The sequence below is a fragment of the Equus asinus genome, chromosome 7, assembly GCF_041296235.1.
Source record: "Equus asinus isolate D_3611 breed Donkey chromosome 7, EquAss-T2T_v2, whole genome shotgun sequence".
In the NCBI taxonomy this organism is placed as follows: domain Eukaryota; kingdom Metazoa; phylum Chordata; class Mammalia; order Perissodactyla; family Equidae; genus Equus; species Equus asinus.
This window is the reverse complement of record NC_091796.1, coordinates 74899976-74920618: the sequence shown is the minus strand read 5'-3', so window position 1 is coordinate 74920618 and position 20643 is coordinate 74899976. Positions and strand designations below refer to the sequence as shown.

At 36.5% G+C, this 20643-nt stretch overlaps 1 protein-coding gene across 5 annotated transcripts in view; it reads right to left on the bottom strand.

Moving 5' to 3' along the window:
- The window catches only part of FUT8 (fucosyltransferase 8), a 277816-nt gene that overhangs the window by 226787 nt on the left and 30386 nt on the right, over positions 1-20643 (bottom strand). For all 5 annotated transcript variants that reach the window (XM_044773774.2, XM_044773775.2, XM_014862624.3 and 2 more), the window contains exon 2: positions 9440-9537. The gene's annotated coding sequence lies outside the window, so the exon portion shown is untranslated. The remainder of the gene's footprint in view (positions 1-9439; positions 9538-20643) is intronic.

Below are 20643 nucleotides of genomic sequence, written 5' to 3'. Positions count from 1 at the left end.
TTTAAAGGTCAAATTATTCTTACTGATGTAGACAGTATATTAAAAAAAAAAGTAATACATTTTCCTACTCTTTTCATTGAAGGATGGAAATGTGAATTGAAAATATGATCCAGAGGTATGTCTTTTTTATTATCATAATTATAGCATCTACTTAAGTTAGTTTCTATATTCTGTCCATCTTAATATACTTTATTTCAGGTATTGCTACAGTGTTACTACAAATTTTATATTCTAATAGGCCTTCCAAAATTTAAAAAATGAAAAAAAATCACCATTGTTACAACATCTAGTGATAGTCTCTGAATTGCTCAAACACCCACTATGAAAGCACTGATGCTTGGTAAAATTTGTCTGAAATTAAAGAGCTGCATGCTGGCAGATCCTTAAATTCAAGTGTTGTGAATCAAAAATCCCTATTTTCTTCCACTTAAGTCACTTCCATCCAAATCCACAGATATTGGTTCAATCTGTATTTATACTTATCACGAATATATAGACACTGTTAATTCGTAGCTAGAAAAGAACAAGCACATACAGAACCACAGGTGGTTTTAGTATTACTACAGAATTTCCTTTTGAGTGCCCACAATATCTCTATGAAGTAATTATTATGTATTTTCAACATTATTCAAAGAAAGAATTCAAACACAATACTGCGGGGACCTATTCAAAACCTATGAAATATTCAGTGGAGGAAGAATCACTTCATCTAGAACTCCAGCACCCTGCTCCACCCCACGGGACTACTATCATTCTCTGGTAAGAATTTTTCTAAGATCCCTGGACCACAGGAATGTAATGACAGAGAAATGTGGGCAATGAAGGCGGAGCTACAATCTCATGCTTACTTCAGAAAAGGTTATTTCACTTTCTGAATTCAGCTGAGAGAGTGCAGCAACAACACATTTTTCTAACTTTAAGTGAATTAACTGACCTAAAGAATGTCTCCCTTCCAAATACACTATTCAAATGAAAAACAAAATATAAGAGAGATCAGAGCTAACTCCATGTTTACCTAATATTGATATCAATCCTGATATCAGTTTCCCTCCATTAAACCCAGCATATATGGGGTTAAAACCAAAACACTCATTCCCTGCTCACTCCCTGGCTTCCTGGCTCCAGAATCCACTATCCTCCATGGAGGCAGATACCGCCAAGGATAAGCACCTGGATTCACTATCTCTGCCCCACAAAGAGATACAGGCTGGTGGGAAAGCTGCTGACTAGCTAGGTCACGGGCTCCCTCCTCTCTGCAAGTAGTCTCAAGGCCAAAGACAGGCTGGTGGGAAAGCTCCGACCAGCAAGGCCATATGCTCTCCCTCCCCTACCTAAAACCCCAAATAAAAACCCTTCCTTTTACCTTTTCAGGGAGTTTGGGATTTTAGCGTTAGCTGCCCTCTCTCCTTGCTCAACACTGTGCAATAATAAAATTCCTACTTTCTTCCACTACACCCGGTGTCAGAGATTGGCTTGCTGTGCAACGGGTGAGCAAACTCACTTCAGGTTCGATATCAGTATCTTCATTAATGATCTTCACCCAAGTAAACAAAACATAAATAAGGCTACATTCACAAGTAAAGCATCCTCTATTTCCTTTTTCTGTTTTGTCACTCCAACAAAATTACTATCAATATGGTATGTAGCAGACACTCAACAACTACAGAACTTTAGAATCTGAGAGCTAGAAAGACCATGAGAGATCACTTGGTCCATTCCTCTTCTCTTCTTCCAGGCCTCCCTTTTTAACCATTGAGAAACCAACAGCTGGAGAAGATAGTAACTTTTTCAAGCTAGTTAACAGCAGGGCAGAAACTAGAACCAGGGCACCTTGATTTCCACACTGGTATTCTTTCCACTAGATTATACTGTTGTCAAGAACTCTGAAGAGCCTGAGATTTTATCCTACATGCAAGCTAAGCAATCAGCCTACGACAGTTTCATGGATATTGAGAACCAAAACCATGTAGCCACACACAGCTTGGACACTGAGGACTGCAACTACCTACTCCTTGTACTGGGTTAAATAGTGTTCCTCGAAAATTCATAACCACTGGAACATGTGAATGTGACCTTATTTGTAAATAGGGTGTTTGCAGATGTAATTAAGGCAACATGAGGTCATACTGGATAAGGGTGGGCCCTAATCCAATGATAGGTGTCTTTATAAGAAGAGGGAAATAAGGACACAGATACAGGGGAACACCACCATGTGAAGACAGAGGTACAGGCTACAGTTATGCTGCCACAAAAGAAGAAACACCAAGGACTGCCTGTAAACACCAGAAGCTGGAAGAAAGAGGAAAGGATTCTTCCCTAGAACCTATAGTTTTAAGCCACTAAGTGTGTGGTAATTTGTTATAGCAGCCCTAAGAAACTAAGACACCTACACATACATCTTGCCATATACATTAACATGACTTTACTAATCCAATGTCTTCAGCAGCATACTTCTACTATTCCAGGAGACTCCTGCAGGGAGATAACTTTGATTGTTCATTACAGAAGCTTCAGGAAAGACCCATCAACTCTTCAATAGGAGTCATCAACAGTTTTCAAAATCCTTGCCTTGCAGTTTCCCCCAATTCCACAATTCTAAACAGCCTTGCAGTTTCCACCAATTCTATATCATGATACTTACCCAATCATAATCAAGACTCACCACCACCACTGTAAGACTCAAATTAAACCAAACTTCAAATTCTAAAATTTTGACATTGACCTAGCCTCTCTAAGACATAACCAAAGCTTTCTCAAGGTGGTGTTCTCTCCTTTACTGCAGTAAGTAATAAACTCAGCTTTGTCTTATCAATAGGTTGTGTTAGTGATATTTGGTGAGCCAACATCAGATAATCCTGGTGGAAGATATGACACTCCTGCGCCAGAGGCAAAGAAGAGTTTACTACTCAAAACAATAGCAGTACCTAGAGTATCATCATTTGCATGGATTCCCCAAACTCTAATTCCTCAAAGACAACAAGAGGAGAGCCAGTTGATACCCACACACACAATGGGTTGCATTACTGGAGAAGAAAGCTGAGTTTATAAAACCCCAATCTTTTAAAGGAGTTGCAAGCAAATGTACCCTACCTTTTCCCAAAAAGGATTACTTTGATTATCCTGAACAGCAAGAAAATATGTCCTCTGTCCTCATAGAAACACTATTTCTATCTTTCTAAACAGTTTGCTGTACAACTTTCCTTGAAAAGATAGCCCCCAACAAAAGCTGTCACTGCTTCTGCTCAGAAGATGTGCAAAAACACAAGGGACTCCTGGAGAATTCTCTCTCAAAAGATGACTCCTTTGTCCTAAAGGGCTAAAGAGATTTTTAGGGGATCAGGATGAAGTTTAGTACAATACAATCAGTAGAAGATGTTTCGGAGGGAAAAATTAGAGCAAAGAGGTGTACTTTCTGTATAACTTAAAACCACTTCAGTTGAGTCACAATCCCTTAATATGCCTACATATCAAATATCCAAAAGTAAATACTTATATGTTTGACTCTTATTTTTATTTTAAAATGTTCCATTTCTATAATAGTATCTCGAAAAAGTTTTTCTGCTAATTTTCCAAGCCTAGTAGTGTTCATGCAAGAAAGGAAACTGTTTGGTAGTTCTGAACTTCACCAACTACATCTGTAAATATGTTTATTAAATGAAATCCTCCAGAGCAGCATTTAACCCATCATTTTAGGGTACTTAGATTTTAAACCAGAAGTCCAAAGTCCATATTTATATAAAGTATTTAAGAAAATAAGAGTCTTATTTAAATTTTAGACATTTTAAACGAGGCTACATAAAAATGTTCTGAGGTCGTTAAAAAATTATGTTACATCTTTCTAGCTATACATAAATTCAACATCAGCATATTTTTTGCATCTGTGTGAAAATTAAGACTGTATCTCTTACCATTTCAATTGTGACCTGTTTTAACTTAAAATCAATTGAAAAAGAAATTAAAAGTGAGTTTTGTAAACAATTCTTAACTGAGCAATTTAACTTTATCCCAACCCTAGGTCAAGCCATGTTAGCCATGTTCCCAGGATGAAGACAGGCAGGGTGATGAGCAAAATGAGTGCTATACTACATGTCTCCAGCTGGCTGTGTGACTAAAAGCATTTCACCTCACCTCTCTGGGTCTCCATTTTCCTATTTACAAAACAACTATAGGCATTGGACTAAATGTTCCTCAAGGTCCATGTCACGTAAAAATTCTATGAGCAGTACCAGCTTTTAAAGTTCTGATATATTCCATTTTCTCATGCTTTCAGAAAACTCACTTTCTACTTCTTGCCATGCCAATCTTGGAGAATCTACAGATACAAGGACTCCATAGGTAACTAATGAACTCCAAGTAGCCCAATGATGGGTGAGACTAAGTCATTCTTTCGGCAAGTAGTAATACTTGCTGTAGGAATATTTCCTTCAGAAAACACCAAAATCTAAAATGATTATTGCCATCAAGAAACTCAATTATCTTTTTCTGAAAACTCAAAAGTATGTATGTACACAAAATCCTAATAAATTTTAGGAAATACATGAGAGTTGCCTTAAATATTTATACCATGATCCTCAGCAAATGGAATCTGTATTCCCACATGCTAGTTATTCATCCTTTTCCAAATATTTGGCTTTTGGTTATGATATCTTTGATGTTGTATTAAAAGCTTATCCCAGACAACTTATATAATTAACATGACACTCATGAAAGGGACAGCTCAAACCCTGAAGAAACCATGACTTCTGGGCATAGCATCATCTTTGACTCTGTGTTGCATTTGCCCAGTGAACAAATTATTTTCTCACAAACATCTCTAAAACGCTCTCACTCTGCCTAAAATGTTTTTACATTTCAGTAATGTTCCCTGAGAACACAATATAGGATACCACTTATCCACAGGGATGTTATGAACGTTACATAATTTATCTAAAAATATTCAGAAACAAGAGAACAGTTCAAAGTTGCAGTGACTCTTAGTGTCCAGACTTAGGAGCTAGAATCTAAACCAAGATTCTGAGTCATAGCATATTTTCCCGAAGATCTTTTTATTTCTGTAGCAAAGAATGAACCAAAGATTCACTGTAAATATTCAAATAGCCTTTTTGAGATCACTAAATAGCTAATTTTTATATTACTAATTTCCCCTAAGGAGGAGAACAGAAAGTTTCCATCAATTTTATCCCAAATATTCAATCAAGAAAGTTTAAATTGACTTTTCATGCCCAACTTTTGCCCTCTTTAAATTTAAGTACATTTTTAAGATAGGAGAATTCTTGTAATTTACTTGACTTTTCCAAACAGGTAACTTTTAGAGCTACCTGTATAAGGGTTAACTATACAAACTTACCAGTACATTTCTGATTTAACACTATTCTCAAGAAAGCTACCTGATTTTTCTATAATCAGGAAACACCGTAAGTTCCAACATATCCCCTTTCTAATAATTTTGCACCACTTCTCCTATACTCAAAAATGATCATAAAGTATAGGTCTGTTCTCCCCTACCCACAAGACCTGTTAAATTTTTTCTGGTTATTTTTTAATGGCATTTTTAAAAAGAAATACAACCCCAGCCCAAAAAGGCAATAGTTAAATCACTGTGGTCTCTTTAACAACAACAACAACATAAAATAACAATAAAGAATATAGAATTGTATTTTTATATTAAAAATGTATGACTGCACATTAAAAGGATTATACATCATGACCAAGTAGGATTTATTCCTAGCATGCAAGGATGGTTCAACATAGGAAAATTAACATAATATGCCATATCAACAAAATGAAGGACATGATCATCTCAATTGATACAGAAAAAGCATCTGACAAAATTCAACATCCTTTCATGATAAAAACACTCAACAAAGTAGGAACAGAAGGACACTACCTTAATGTAATAAAAGCCATATATGAAAAACTCACAGCAAACATAGTCAATGATGAAAGACTGAAAGCTTTTCCTTTAAGATCAGGAACAAGGCAAGGAGACCCACTTTCACCAGTTCTACTCAACACAGGACTGAAAGCTCTAACCAGAGCAACTAGGCAAGAAAAAGAAATAAAAGGCACCCAGACTGGAAAGGAAGAAGTAAATTATCTCTGCAGATAACATGAGCTTTTATATAGAAAACCCTAAAGACTCCACAAAAAAGCTGCTAGAACTAATAAATAAATTCAGCAAAGTAACAGGATACAACATCAACACACAAAAATCAGTTGCATTTCTCTACACAAATAATGAATAATCTGAAAAGGAAATTATAAAAACAATTCTATTTACAAGAACATCAAAAAGAATAAAATACTCAGGAATTAATTTAACCAAGGAGGTGAAAGACTTGTACAATGAAAACCACAAAACACTGCCGAAAGAAATTAAAGAAGACATAAATAAGTGAAACACATCCCATGTTCACAGACTGGAAGACTTACTATTGTTAAAATGTCAATACTATCCAAAGCAATCTACAGATTCAATGCAATGCCTATCAAAATCCCAATGACATTTTTGCAGATATAGAAAAACCCATCCTAAAATTCATATGGAATCTCAAGAGACTCCAAATAGCCAAAACAATCCTGGAAAAAGAACAAAAGAACTGGAGGACTCACATTTCATGATTTCAAAACTTACTACAAAGCTACAATAATCAAAACAGTTGATTACGTTTGCATAAAGACAGACATACAGACCAAAGGAAGAGAAGAATGGAGAGAATGTGAGAAATATACCCTCACATAAATAAGGTCAAATGATTTTTGACAAGGGTGTCAAGACCATTCAATAGGGAAAAAAGGACAGTCTTTTCAACAAAGAGTGCTGGGAAAACGGGATATCCACATTCCAAAGAATGAAGTTGGACTCTCACCTAAGATCATATACAAAAATTAACTCAAAATGGATCAAGGACCTAAAATAATAAAACTCTTAGAAAAAAACATGGGACAAATACTTCATGACATTGAATTTAGCAATGATTTCTTGGATATGACACCAAAGGCACAGATAAAGAAAAGAAAAAATAGGCAAACAGGGCTTCAAGAAAATTTAAAAATTTTGTACATCAAAAGATACTATCTACAGGGGCTGGCCCCTGGCCGAGTGGTTAAGTTCACGTGCTCCGCTGCAGGTGGCCCAGTGTTTTGTTGGTTCGAATCCTGGGCGCGAACACGGCACTGCTCACCAAACCACGCTGAGGCAGCGTCCCACATGCCACAACTAGAAGGATCCACAACAAAGAATATACAACTATATACCGGGGGGCTTTGGGGAGAAAAAGGAAAAAATGAAATCTTTAAAAAATAAATAAATAAAAATAAAAATAAAAAAATTTTAAAAATTTTTAAAAAGATACTATCGACAGAATAAAAAGGCAATCCACAGATTGGGAGAAAATACTTACAAATCATATATCTGATAAGGGATTAATACCCAGAATATGTAGAGAACTCCTAAAACTCAACAATAAAAAAACAAACAGCCTGATTCAAAATTGGACAAAGGACCTGAGTAGACATTTCTCCAAAAACAATATACAAATGGCTACCAAGCACATGAACAGATGCTCAACATCTACAATCATTAGGGAAATGCAAATCAAAACTACAATGAGATACCACCTCACACCCATTAAGATGGCTACTATCAAAAAATAGAAAATAAGTGTTGGCAAGGATGTGAAGAAACTGGAACCCTGTATGCTGCTTGTAGAAGTGTAAAATGGTACAGCGGCTGTGGAAAACAACATTGGGGGTTCCTCAAAAAATTAAAAGTAGAATTACCATATGATCCAGCAATTCCATTTCTGAGGATACACCCAAAAGAAGTGAAAGCAGAATCTTGAAGAGATATTTGTCCACCCATGTTCACAGCAGCATTATCCACAATAGCTAAAACATGGAAGCAACCCAAGCATCCATCAAGTGGATAAGCAAAATGTGGTATATACTTACAATGGGATACTATTCAGCCTTAAAAAGGAAGGAAATTCTGCAATATGTTTTAACATGGATGAACCTTGAGGGCATTATGCTAAGTGAAATAAGCCAAACACAAAAAAAAGCTGTAAGATTCCACTCATATGAAGTACTCAGAGTAGTCAAAATCAGAAAGACAGAAAGAATAATAGTGGTTGCCAGGGGCTGGGGCAAGCAGAGACTGGAGAGTTATTGTTTAATAGGTATAGAGTTTCAGTTTTACAAGATGAAAAGAGTTATGGGGATGGATAGTGGTGATGGCTGCAAACAATGTGAATATATTTAATACCACTGAACTGTACACTTAAAGTCAAGACAGTAAGATAGTTAAGATGATACATTTTGCATGTATTTTATCACAATGAAAAAAGAAAAAACAAAGTCTGACTGCAATAATCACCAAAAACTAGAAACTCCCCAAATGTCCATCAGCTGGTGAATGAATAAAATGACCTTGGTATATCTATATAGTAGAATATTACTCAGCAATAAAGAAGAATGAAGTACTGGCACACATAACAAGGATGAATCCAAACGCATTATGCTAGGTGAAAGAAGCCAGATTTTAAAAGCTACATACCAAATTAATCCATTTAAATGACACATTGGAAAAGGCAAACTATAGAGACAAAAAATAGATTAGTGGTTGCTAGGGGTTGAGATTGACAGAAAGGTTGACTAAAAGAGGTAAGATGAGTGAATTTACAAGATTATGGTGATGAATACACATTTGTCAAAACTCATAGATTGAACAATAAAAACAAATAAACAAAAATTTTAATGTATGACTGAGATCTGGACAAGAATAAAATCTTTAAATGTCAGCTACCAAAAACGTCAAAAAAATTTGAGTTCTTTTCAGCACCAAATATGCCACACAATGATGCCAAAAGTACAATGTACTGTATTCAGCCACAAGTTGTTTCATCCAGTCCCTTACTTTAAAGTACAAAACTAATAAATAGGAAGTAAAATATTTTTCATTTTATGCATTGCAGATTGTACATAGTAGGTAGTCAGAAAATGTTAACTAATACAAAATTCAATACAGTTTAGACTGACTTGCCTTTTCTACTTCACTGGTACATACATATGCAGCTTTAAACACAAAATTATCAGGACTGGCCCCATGGCTGAGTGGTTAAAGTTCCACGCACTCCACTTCGGCAGCTCCACTTCGGCAGCCTGAGATTCGCAGGTTCTGATACTGGGCACAGACCTACTCCACTCATCTGCCATGCTGTGGAGGCATCCCAAGACAAAATAGAGAATGACTGGCACAGATGTTGGCTCAGGACTAATCTTCCTCAAGCAAAAAAGAGGAAGACTGGCAACAGATGTTAGCTCAGGGCAAATCTTCCTCACCAAAAAATAATTAAATACATAAACAAAAAATTATCCATTTCTCAAAATATTAGCATATAATTTGAACACAGAAATCATGTCCACAAAATGTACTAACCTGAATTGGTTCAGTTAATCAATAAAGGCAATCGAGTACTTTATTTTGAATGAAAATACCATCAGAGTCATGGGTGTTCTCTTAGCAAAAGCAGCAACCTGGAACAAAAGAAAAATACATGAAATTCAGCCCACTCGAATTTCAGTCAGCATTAAGATACTTTTTTAAAAAATCCCTTTTTCCCCCTATATAGCCAATAATAACATGTAAAACTTTTTTTTTTGAAAGATTTTATTTTTCCTTTTTCTCCCCAAAGCCCCCTGGTACATAGTTGTGTATTCTTAGTTGTGGGTCCTTCCAGTTGTGGCACGTGGGATGCCGCCTCAGCATGGCCTGATGAGTGGTGCCATGTCCGCGACCAGGATTCGAACTGGCGAAACCCTGGGCCAACGAAGCAGAGCACGCGAACTTAACTACTTGGCCACGGGGCCGGCCCCAACACGTAAAACTTTTGTTATTCACTTATTCTGCAAGCAGTGCTTTTCAAATCCCAATAAGGAATGGGTTTTCATTTTGCAAATTATGGTCAAACACAGTGACACTCAGTGTCTTAATTTGCTTCACAGATCATCTTAAAATAAGTCAGCACCTATAAAACTTGCTTTGTAAACAGGAAATTCTTTAATTTTGTCTACTTTTTAACATGTAGGGCAATCAGAAATGTCTTTCTTTTCAGACTAACACTCAAAATCTTCCACATCCTGCATACCCCAACTAGTTCTACAACCTAATTTCTATCTTCTACATAAATTTCCATTTAGTTTGCTTGCTTTCCACAGAACAATTTTGTCATTCTCAGCTGTCACCCTGCAACACACCACTCCTTCTTTTTAGAACAGACTTATTCTCCCTTATCCTCTTTGTCAATCAATGCACATCCCTCAACTTTCTCAAGATCCAGCCCCTCCACACCTGCCTGAGGGCTGATATAATCAATCTGTACTCCATCAATCTTTGCTAGAATATTTTGCTGCCTTATATATGTGCCATTTCATGCAGTCTTCTGATTAGGGATCCTATCTCCCACTTCTTTTATTGTTGCCTCTCCATCATCTAGTACCATGTTTGACATATAGAAAGTAATCAGTATGATTGACCAACAAGTGCAATGGTCTTAACAAAGATTCACACATCAAATCTTCACTGAGTATGTATGTGCAAGTCACTGAGTACAAAAACCCAAGAATAATATAGAGACACAATACATTCTATGGAAATATGTCTTTCTACCAGTTACTTTACTGTTGTTACAAAGTGAGATTATTCTCAGACCGACCTTATTATAAATTGTGAGAAGCAGTCCTTCTCCAATGAGATTAAAGCCTACTGAAACCAATTTTTGGTGATTAGAAATAATATAGAAGCATCATCACCAACTCCAACTCCTTCACCATAAAGGCAATCCAACGATTATCATTTTAAATTCCAAGAATCAAAAATCTATTCTAAGCCAAAACAGCCTATAAAAACATTCAATAAATTACTGTAAACCAAAAATAATAAGCACACTTAGGTAATGCTTTACTATTTATATTATCTCATCTGATAGTTCTAGCTGAAAAAGGCAAACCACTGCCAAGTCACCTACTCCCAGGACCCTCAAACATACAAATTTCTAAATGGCCATTAACTATAAAATCGGCCGAGGTTCACTGTGATTCCTTCCTCCACCCAAGTCTTTACCAACCTCCCAGAACAATGCAGCAGTATGGGATTTATGCCTCTAGCTATTACAAAGTAACCAGTACCAGATTTATCCTCAGACAGTAAACAACTACAAAACTAGACAAAATACATGACACAACAGTTTCCAGACATTGGGCAACAATTAGTATAGATTTGCATTCCTTGAGAGAAGGAAACAAGCTAGATAAGCCCTATAAGCACTTTGACTTTGTGCCAAGACATTCTAGACACTGCTGCAGGCAGGGAGATTCAAAGCAGAGTAGAGCAGTCTTGCTAACTTGAAAAGACAAAGACTGGGGTTCAGAAAGGCATAGGTGAGGTGGCATAGAGGTTAAATTTGCGGGCTCCACTTTAGCAGCCCCAGGTTCATGGGTTCAAATCCTGGGTGCTGACCTACACACCACTCATCAAGCCATGCTGTGGTGGCAACCCACATACAAAACAGAGGAAGACTGGCACAGATGTTAGCTCAGGGACAGTCTTCCTCAAGCAAAAAGAGGAAGAATGGCAACAGATGTTAGCTCAGGACCAGTCTTCCTCCACAAAAAAAAAGAAAAGAAAAAGAAAAGTAGAGGTGGCAGGAATTACTGGAATAATCTACCAGAGGAGGAAGTTGGGCAGAAAAAGACTCCAGACATCTACATAGGGGTCCACTGAGTCTTTGACTTAACACTAACCTGCACATACTAAGGGTGAAAGTTCATGAGGCCAGGTGAAAAAAGAACTGCCAGGGAGCTAAAAACTGAACAATCCAAGGTTCATACAGAGTGGAAGACATATGAGTTCCATCCAACCAGAGTAGAGACCTAGTATACTCCAAGCAAGAAGCAGAGACCTCAGTAGTGCTAAATTAGTCTTAGAATAAAGACTACAATGATCGCAACAGATCTTAAAAACAAACCTTGAAGGAACAACCTGATCCTCAACTTAATATCTGTAACAGATGGTCAGCCAAATGGAAAACCTCCTAATTCACAGGGTATCAGGTACCTCCTCAGCTTCCCACCTCCGTCTCCTCAATTCAGGGAGATCTCTTGGCTTCTCCTGGGTTCTACTGCCCTGGCTTCATGCCTAGAAATTCTCTCCAGGCTAGAGCAATCACAGGTCTCATCTAATCTGTTTCCTATCTCTCAGGGATCAATGCCACCTCAGCATGGCTCTATGAGCGGTACTAGGTCTGTGTCCATGATCTGAACCAGCGAAACCCAGGGCCACCAAAGCAGAGCACACGAACTTAACCACTCAGCCTTGGGGCCGGCCCCCAGAATCACAGTTTTTATTTGCAGTTTTTACTTTCCAGAGGAAAATTCTTTCTTATTTATAAAAAGCAAAAAAGAATTAAAAACATTTATAAATTATTTTATTTATTTTATTTTTCTGGAGGAAGCTTTCAAAGCAATCAGCAACGCTGGAAAATAAGGAGGAAATTCCAGAATGAAGAGGGTCAGATAGGGGAAGTCATAAATCCTACGTGAAACTCTGCCCAAATCTTTGGCAGACCAACTGACTGACCAATGAAGTGCATACGTGCAGGAAAGATACCAGCTAATGACTGAAAAAACTGACAACTGAACTGCCTCCTAAGATATAAAGTTTGAAGTATAAGTACAACCAAATTAACTGCCTGCTAACACCAACACATCAGCCCTTTTATGGAGGAATATAACAGAATCCATAACATAAAGACTACAATCCAAAATTATTTGACATACAAAGGCCAAGAAAATGAAACCAAACAAACAAAAAAGCAATTAATACCATCCTTGTAGAATCAGATGTTGGTGTTAGGAAATGATTTTAAAAGAGCTATTATAACTATGCTCAATGAATAAACGGAAACATGCTCACATAAAAAAATGGAAATTCTAGAACTCTTTAAAAGAGTATCTAGAACAAGAAGAACAGATTGGAAAGATACAGGAAAGAGTCAGTGAACCTAAGGATAGATTGACAGAAACTTTCTCCTTTTTTTTTGAGATCCCCAGAATTTATTCATCTTATAACTAGAAGTCTGTACCCTTTGACCAACATCTCATTTCTGCCAGCCCTCAGCTCTTGATAACTACCATTCTACTGTTTCTATGAGTTCAGCTTTCTTAGATTCCACATATAAGTCATATCATACAGTATTTATCTTTCTCCGTCTGATTTACTTCACTTAGCATAATGCCCTCAAGGTCCATCTATGTTGCCACAAACGACAGGACGGCCTTCTTTCTCATAGCTGAATAATATTCCATTGTGTATATGTACCACATCTTCATCCATTGACATCTGTCATCCATTGACAGATACTTAGGTTGTTTCCATATCTTGGCTATTGTGAATAATGCTGCAATGAATATGGGAGTACAGATATCTCTTCAAGATCCTATTTTCATTTCCTCTAGATAAATACACAGAAGTAGGATTGCGGGATCATACAACAGGTTCTATTTTTAAGTTTTTGAGGAACCTCTGTACTGTTTTCCATAGTGGCTTTCCTAATTCACAGTCCTAACAACGGTTCCCTTTTATCCACAGCCCTGCCAACACTTGTTCATAATAGCCATTCTAACAAGTGTGAGGTGATATCTCACCAAGGTTTTGATTTGTATTTCCCTGATGATTAGTGATGTCAAGCATCTTTTCATGTACCTGTTGGATATTTGCATGTCTTCTATGGAAAAAAGGCCTATTGAGTTCCTCTACCCATTTTGTAATCAGATTAAAAAATGTTTTTTTGCTGTTGAGTTGGATGAGTTCTTCATATATTTTGGACATTAACCCCTTATCAGGGGGCCAGTCCCATGGCCGAGTGGTTAAATTTGCACGCGCTGCCTTTGGTGGCCCAGGGTTTCACTGGTTCGGATCCTGGGCGTGGACATGGCACCACTCATCAGGCCACGTTGAGGCGGCGTCCCACATGCCACAACTAGGAGGACCCACAACTAAAAATATACAGCTATGTACTGGGGGGATTGGGGGAGAAAAAGCAGGGGGGAAAAACATAAATAAATAAAAATCCCTTATCAGATATACGACTTACACATATTTTCTCCCATTCCATAGGCTCAGGTATGTTCCTTCTATACCCAATTTGTTGAAAGTTTTTATCACAAAAGAATGTTGTATTTTGTCAAGTGCTTTTTCTGCATCTATTGAGATATTTTTATCTTTTATTCTATTCATTTGGTATATCACATTTATTGATTTGCTTATGTTAAACCATCCTTGCACCCCACTTGATCATAGTTTATGATTCTTTTAATGTACAGATGGTCCCCAACTTACAATGGTTTGACTTATGGTTTTCCAACTTTATGATGATGCGAAAGCAATACACATTGAGTAGAAACTGTACTTCGAATTTTGAATTTTGATCTTTTCCCAGGCTAGCGATATGGAATACAATACTTTCTTGTGATGCTGGGCAGTGACAGCAAGCCACAGCTCCCAGTCAGCCAAGGGTGAACAACCATTACACTTACAACCATTCTGTACCAATACAACCAACCTCTTTTCACTTTCAGTACAGTATTCAATAAATTACATGATATTCAACACTTTAATATAAAATAGGCTTTGTGTTAGATGATTTTGCCCAATTGTAGGCTAATGTAAGTGCTCTAAGCACGTTTAAGGTAAGCTTGGCTAAACTCTGATGTTCCATAGGTTAGGCATATAAAATGCATTTTTGACTTAGAGTATTTCCAACTTAATGATGGGTTTATCAGAACATAACTCCATCATAAGTCAAGGAAGATCTGTATGTTGAATTCAGTTTGTTAACATACTGTTGAGGAGTTTTGCATCTATGTTCATCAGGAATATTGGCTTGTAGGTTTCTTTTCTTGTAGTGTCCTTGTCTGGTTTTGGTATCAAGGTAATGCTAGTCTTGTAAAATGAGTTTGGGAGCATTCCCTCCTCTTCTAGTTTTTGGAAGAGTTTGAGAAGAACTGATATTAATTCTTCTTTAAATATTTGGTAGAATTCACCAGTGAAGCCATCTGGTCCTGAAGTTTTATTTGCTGGGGAGGTATTTGATTACTGCTTCAATCTCCTTACTAGTAATCAGTCTGTACAGACTTTCTATTTCTTCATAATTGAGTCTTAGTAGGTTGTATGTTTCTGGGAATTTCCATTTCTTGTAGGTTGTCCAATTTGTTAGTGTATAATGTTCATAGTAGTCTCTTATGATCCTTTGTATTTGTGTGATATCAGTTGTAATGTCTCCTCTTTCATTCCTGATTTTATCTGTGTCCTCTCTTGTGTTTCTTGGTGAGTTTATCTAAAGGTTTAGTCTATTTTGTTTATCTTTTCAGAAAACCAACTCTTAGTTTCATTGATCTTTTCAATTCTCTTTTTAGTCTCTATCTCATGTTTTTCTGCTCTGATCTTTGGTATTTCCTTTTTTCCACTAACTTTGGGCTTAGCTTGTTCTTTTCCTAGTTCCTTGAAGTTAAAGTTAAGATGTTTATCTCACCTCTTTTTTTTTCTTAATGTAGGCATTTACTGCTATGAACTTTCCTCTTAGAATTGCTTTTGCTGCATCCCATAAGTTTTATTATTCTGTATTTCCATTTTCATCTGTCTCAAGGCAATATTTTATTTCTCTTTTTATTTCTTCTTTGACCCACTGGTTGTTCGGTAGCATGTGTTTAATCTGCACATATCTGAATTTTCCAGTTTTCTTCTCATAACTAATTTCTAGTTTCATACCACTGTGGTCAGAAAACATGCTTGAAACAGTGAAACTATTTTGTACGATACAGTAATGGTAAACACGTCATTACATATTTGTCAAAATTCATAAAATAGAAAACAGAATGAACTCTAACATAAACTATGGATTTTATTTCTAATAAGGTATCAGTATTGGTTTATCACTTATAACAAATGTGCAACTCTAATGCAAGATGTAAATAATAAAGGAAACTGAGGGGTGGGGAGGTGTAATGTGGCAAGTCTGTACTTTCTGATCAATTTTTCTATAGAATTAAAACTTCTCTAAAAAATTAAGTACTATTTTTTTAAAAGATAACATAAGCAAAATCAAAAGACAAATGAAAAATTGGGAGAAAATATTTACCACATATATTACAGATAAAGATCCACTCTCTCTTGTGGGGAAAGCTTTTTGTTAAAGATTGGCACCTAAGCTAGTATCTGTTGCAATCTTTTTTTTTCCCTCCTTCTTCTTCTTTCCGAAGCCCACCGCCCCCCAGCACATCATTGTATATTCTAGTTGTAGGTCCTCTAGCTGTGTGAGAAAGAATTCTTAAAAACTGAGAGAAAATGAGACCAATGATAATTTGTAAAATTTTTAATAGATAATTCACAAAAAATAAAATACATAAAAATAGCCCTTAAATATATGAAAGACTTTCAACCTCACTCAGTATGTTGACACATCACTTATCACTTATCCCCCAAAATTTTAAATATAATATTCTGCTGGCAAGACTGTGGGAAAACAGGCACTCTCATAAATTACTGTCAAGAATGTAAATTGGTATAATGCTAATGGAGGGGAATTCGGCAATCTCTAACAAAACTTATACACTATTTACCTTTTGAATTAGTAATTTCCCTTCTAGAAATTTACCCTGAAAAAAAAAAACCATAGGATACAAACATAGATGCACAGTTATTCATTGCAACATTGCTTTTAATTGCAAATTAAGGGAAATCCTAAATGCAAAAAATCCTAAATTGGAGCATGGTTGAATAAACTACTATATCCACACAATCAAGTACTATGCAGCTATAGGAAGATAAGGAAGATCAGTGACTGCCAGGATATATTAAAAGAAAAACAAAAAAGGACAAAGACTATTTATTGTATGCAAACTTTTGAGTAAGAAAGGAAAATAAGACAATGGATCAGAATAAATAGATTTAAACAAGAAAATAATAAGATTGGTTACCAAGAAGGGGTGTGTATTAGGTTCCTGTGGCTACTGTAACAAATTACTACAAACGTGGGGACTTAAAAAAACAGAAATTTACTCGCTCGCAGTTTTAAAGGCCAGAAGTCTAAAATCAGTTTCACTGAGCTGAAATTAAGGCGTCAATAGGGCCTCACTTCCTTAGGAGTCTCTAAGAAGGACTCTGTTTCTTGTCTCTTCCAGCTTCTGGTGGCTGCCAACATTCCTTGGCTTGTGGCTGCATCACGCTAATCTCTGCCTCCAGGGTCACACCGCCTTCTCCTCTTCTACGTCAAGTCTCCCTCTCCTTTCCTCTTATCAATTTGTGATTGCATTTAGGGCCCACCCAGGATCTCTCCATCTCAAGAGCCTCAATTTAACTTAACCACATCTGCAAAGATCCTGTTTTCATATAAGGTAACATTCACAGGTTCCAGAGATGAGTACCTGCACGTCTTTTCTGCGCCATTTTTCAGCCTATCAGGGGGTGTATGAAAATGGAGCAGAAGAGATGGGGAAATGACACTTTTGAGCATACCTCTCTATATAGTTCTGACTCCTGTTAACGAACTCCTATAGTTCTGAGCCATATTAATGTTTCACATACTCAAAAAGTAAATAAAATAAACAAGGATAGAAGAGGGCTAACCCCTAAAGTAGTATGTAAACAGAAGGAACTAGACCTAAAAGTATTCCAAATAAATAGCATATCCACCCTGAAAGTGGGGGTAGGGCCACTGGGGAGAACTAATAACTTCTGAACATGGTATTTTGTCTACACACTTTCAAGCTGAAAACAAAAAGAACACTAGTTAGTTTTTGCCAGTGGTATGGATTTATCAATTTTGAGACTAGCTTCTATGCATTCTAGAATTGATTAAATAAGTTAAATGTGTTGTAAATAATCAGAGCCAGGACTCTCACTGTCAGCAAAGGGAATTAGAAATACTGAAAAACGAAGATTAGAATGAATCCTGTGGTGCTGGATTGGAAGTATCAACTTGAACTCAGTTACAGATACACATACATAGAAATACATACAGATATGAATGTGTCAGTGTGTGTATTTCCTAACTTTATCAACTGAGAGAGGGCCTGGAAGCAATCACACCCCAATACAGTGAGCACAACAACTATCACCCAGACCTTTCATCTAAATACTATTCCCCAAGAAAAGGAACTGAGACTTCCTGGAAAAATGGCTGATTCCACCTCAGGAGCTGCGGTAGTACAAGACAGACCCAGAACATCTTATGCCAGAAACTAAGGAAATGCTCAAAGAATGATGAAAGTATGTCTTAAGAACACAGGAGTCAGCCTGAAGGAACCAGATCTGAGATAATCTGAGAAATCAAAATAAATATAGTAATCTGATAGCACTAAGTAAAATAAGAATCCATGTGTACACACATGTTAGAATGTCAACTAATTAAAGAGAAATGGACCATTTGGCAACCACCATATTAGTACTGATTCAATCAGAACTCCTCAAAGGGATGCAAAACTAGTTAATGGAAAGTCTGATGAGAAACAGGATATTTACAGTCTCAAGTATTTCCTCACAATATACTTATTAATTACAAAGGAAAAAATAGTACCTTTATAGTGAAGAAAATTGGCAGGTAATCAAAGTTAACATCACTAGCAGAGACAATTAACATCATGAGTCTGCAAATATGACACCCTGAGAAGGACACAGCATCACTACTGGGTAGCCCTGCGAAAAACGCATAACTTGATTCTACTAAGACAAAACATAAGACAAACCCAAACTGAAGGACTTTCTACAAAATAACTGGCCTACACTCTTCAAAAAACAGAGACAGACAGAAACTTTTTCAAATTAAAGAAAACGAAAGAGAGTGAGAACTAAAAGCAACTTATGATCCTGAATTTGATCCTAGACTGGAGAAAAATTTTTTTTCTTTTGCTATATTATTTACTCAATCAATGAAATTTAAATTCATAGACAAATAAAATAAATAATATTTAAAACATATAGGTAGATTAAATGAATAAAGTTTACAGATAGATTAATGTCCTTTGGTTACTTCAAGAGACTGTCCTGCATTTCATAACATACACAGATGTTAGCTCAGGGCTAATCTTCCTCACAAAAAAAAAAAAACTTAAAGAAATGCTAAAGGTTACTAGGGTAATAATTTTGACGTTGGAAAACAGATGCAGGGAACCTAACCCAGGACCAGCTAAAGAACAGAGAAGATTCTGTCAGACTGTAAGGTCCAAAATTGTGTACTATACAAGGCTAGGGACTGGAACCATGTCTGTCGATTTCTGCCTTCTATCTTACTCATTCCCAGATCCAGCCAGTGCCTGCCACACATGTGTTAAACAGATCAACCCATATACAAATAACAACCAGTAATGATAATCTGCATGAGAAAATGAACCAAGCTATTTAGAAATAAGTCCTAAAGGTAAACATGAACTTTCTAAACATATTTTAGCAGCAGAATCCTTTTTCCTACTAAAATCTTAAATAGAACCTCGACACAGAAAAAACGTGGAATTGTTCTAGTTTTAGTGTGGATCTGCTAAAGGTTTGAAACTCCTCAACTTCTCTTCCTCCAGTGCCAAAACTCCAAGATCTAACAACTCTGAGAACATAATTTAAAGGTAAAAGGACAGTCTTATTTTGAAGCTCTTGTACCAGCCTCCACTGACACAAATTTTTTCTTGCTTTTTCTAAACCTTGATCTAAAGAACCACTCAAATTCAAAGCAAAATTATTTCTTTTTCACTCTTCTAGGCCTTCAGAACTGCTAAATAATCAATCTTCAAGATTGGTTCTTATCGAGAACCTTCTATTACCTTGATTCCATAAAAACGCACAGTAGCTTAAACCTGTGAAATTTAGCTCAGGACAAGAAGTTGAACAGGAAAATTTGGGGAAAAAAATTATCAGAAGTAACCATCCTCCAATATCCACAAACTGGCCTACTGCATATGAAAGTATGGTCCACAGATCACACAAATGGATCAGGGATCCACAAGGCCAAAACTATTTTCATAATATTGAGATGGTATTTGCCTTTTTCAGAGTTGACATTTGCACGCACAGTACAAAAATAAAGGTAAATAAAACTTCTGGTGCCTTACAATGAATCAAGACACTGGCACCAAACTATATTAGTAGTCACAGTAACATGCTTCACTGACACACAATTGGGGGGGTGGGGGGGAATGGTTATAGGAAGCTAGTTTAACTTAAGAATATTGTTGGTAAGGAGTAAAAATCATTTTTATTTTTTAAAATCTCAACCCTTGAGTATACATCTTTTTAACAGTCTGTGTATTGAAATGAAACTATGCATAATGCATTTCTATGCATAATGATTGTCTTAGGGAAAACCACTTGTGGGACTGTTTGAGTTGCTAGCTGAAAGAGCCACTTTCCACAAAACATTGTTTTCACTTAAAAGAACTAGAGTTGTTCAGACTTGGGTATTTGTCAGATATTTTCCTGAAAATGAACAAAGTAAGTATATCACTTAAAGTGACAGTTGCCAACGATAAAATTCAAACTTTTAAGTAAAAAGTAGAAGTTGAGAAAACATGTATTCTTCACCGTGAGCTTAACATCTTCCC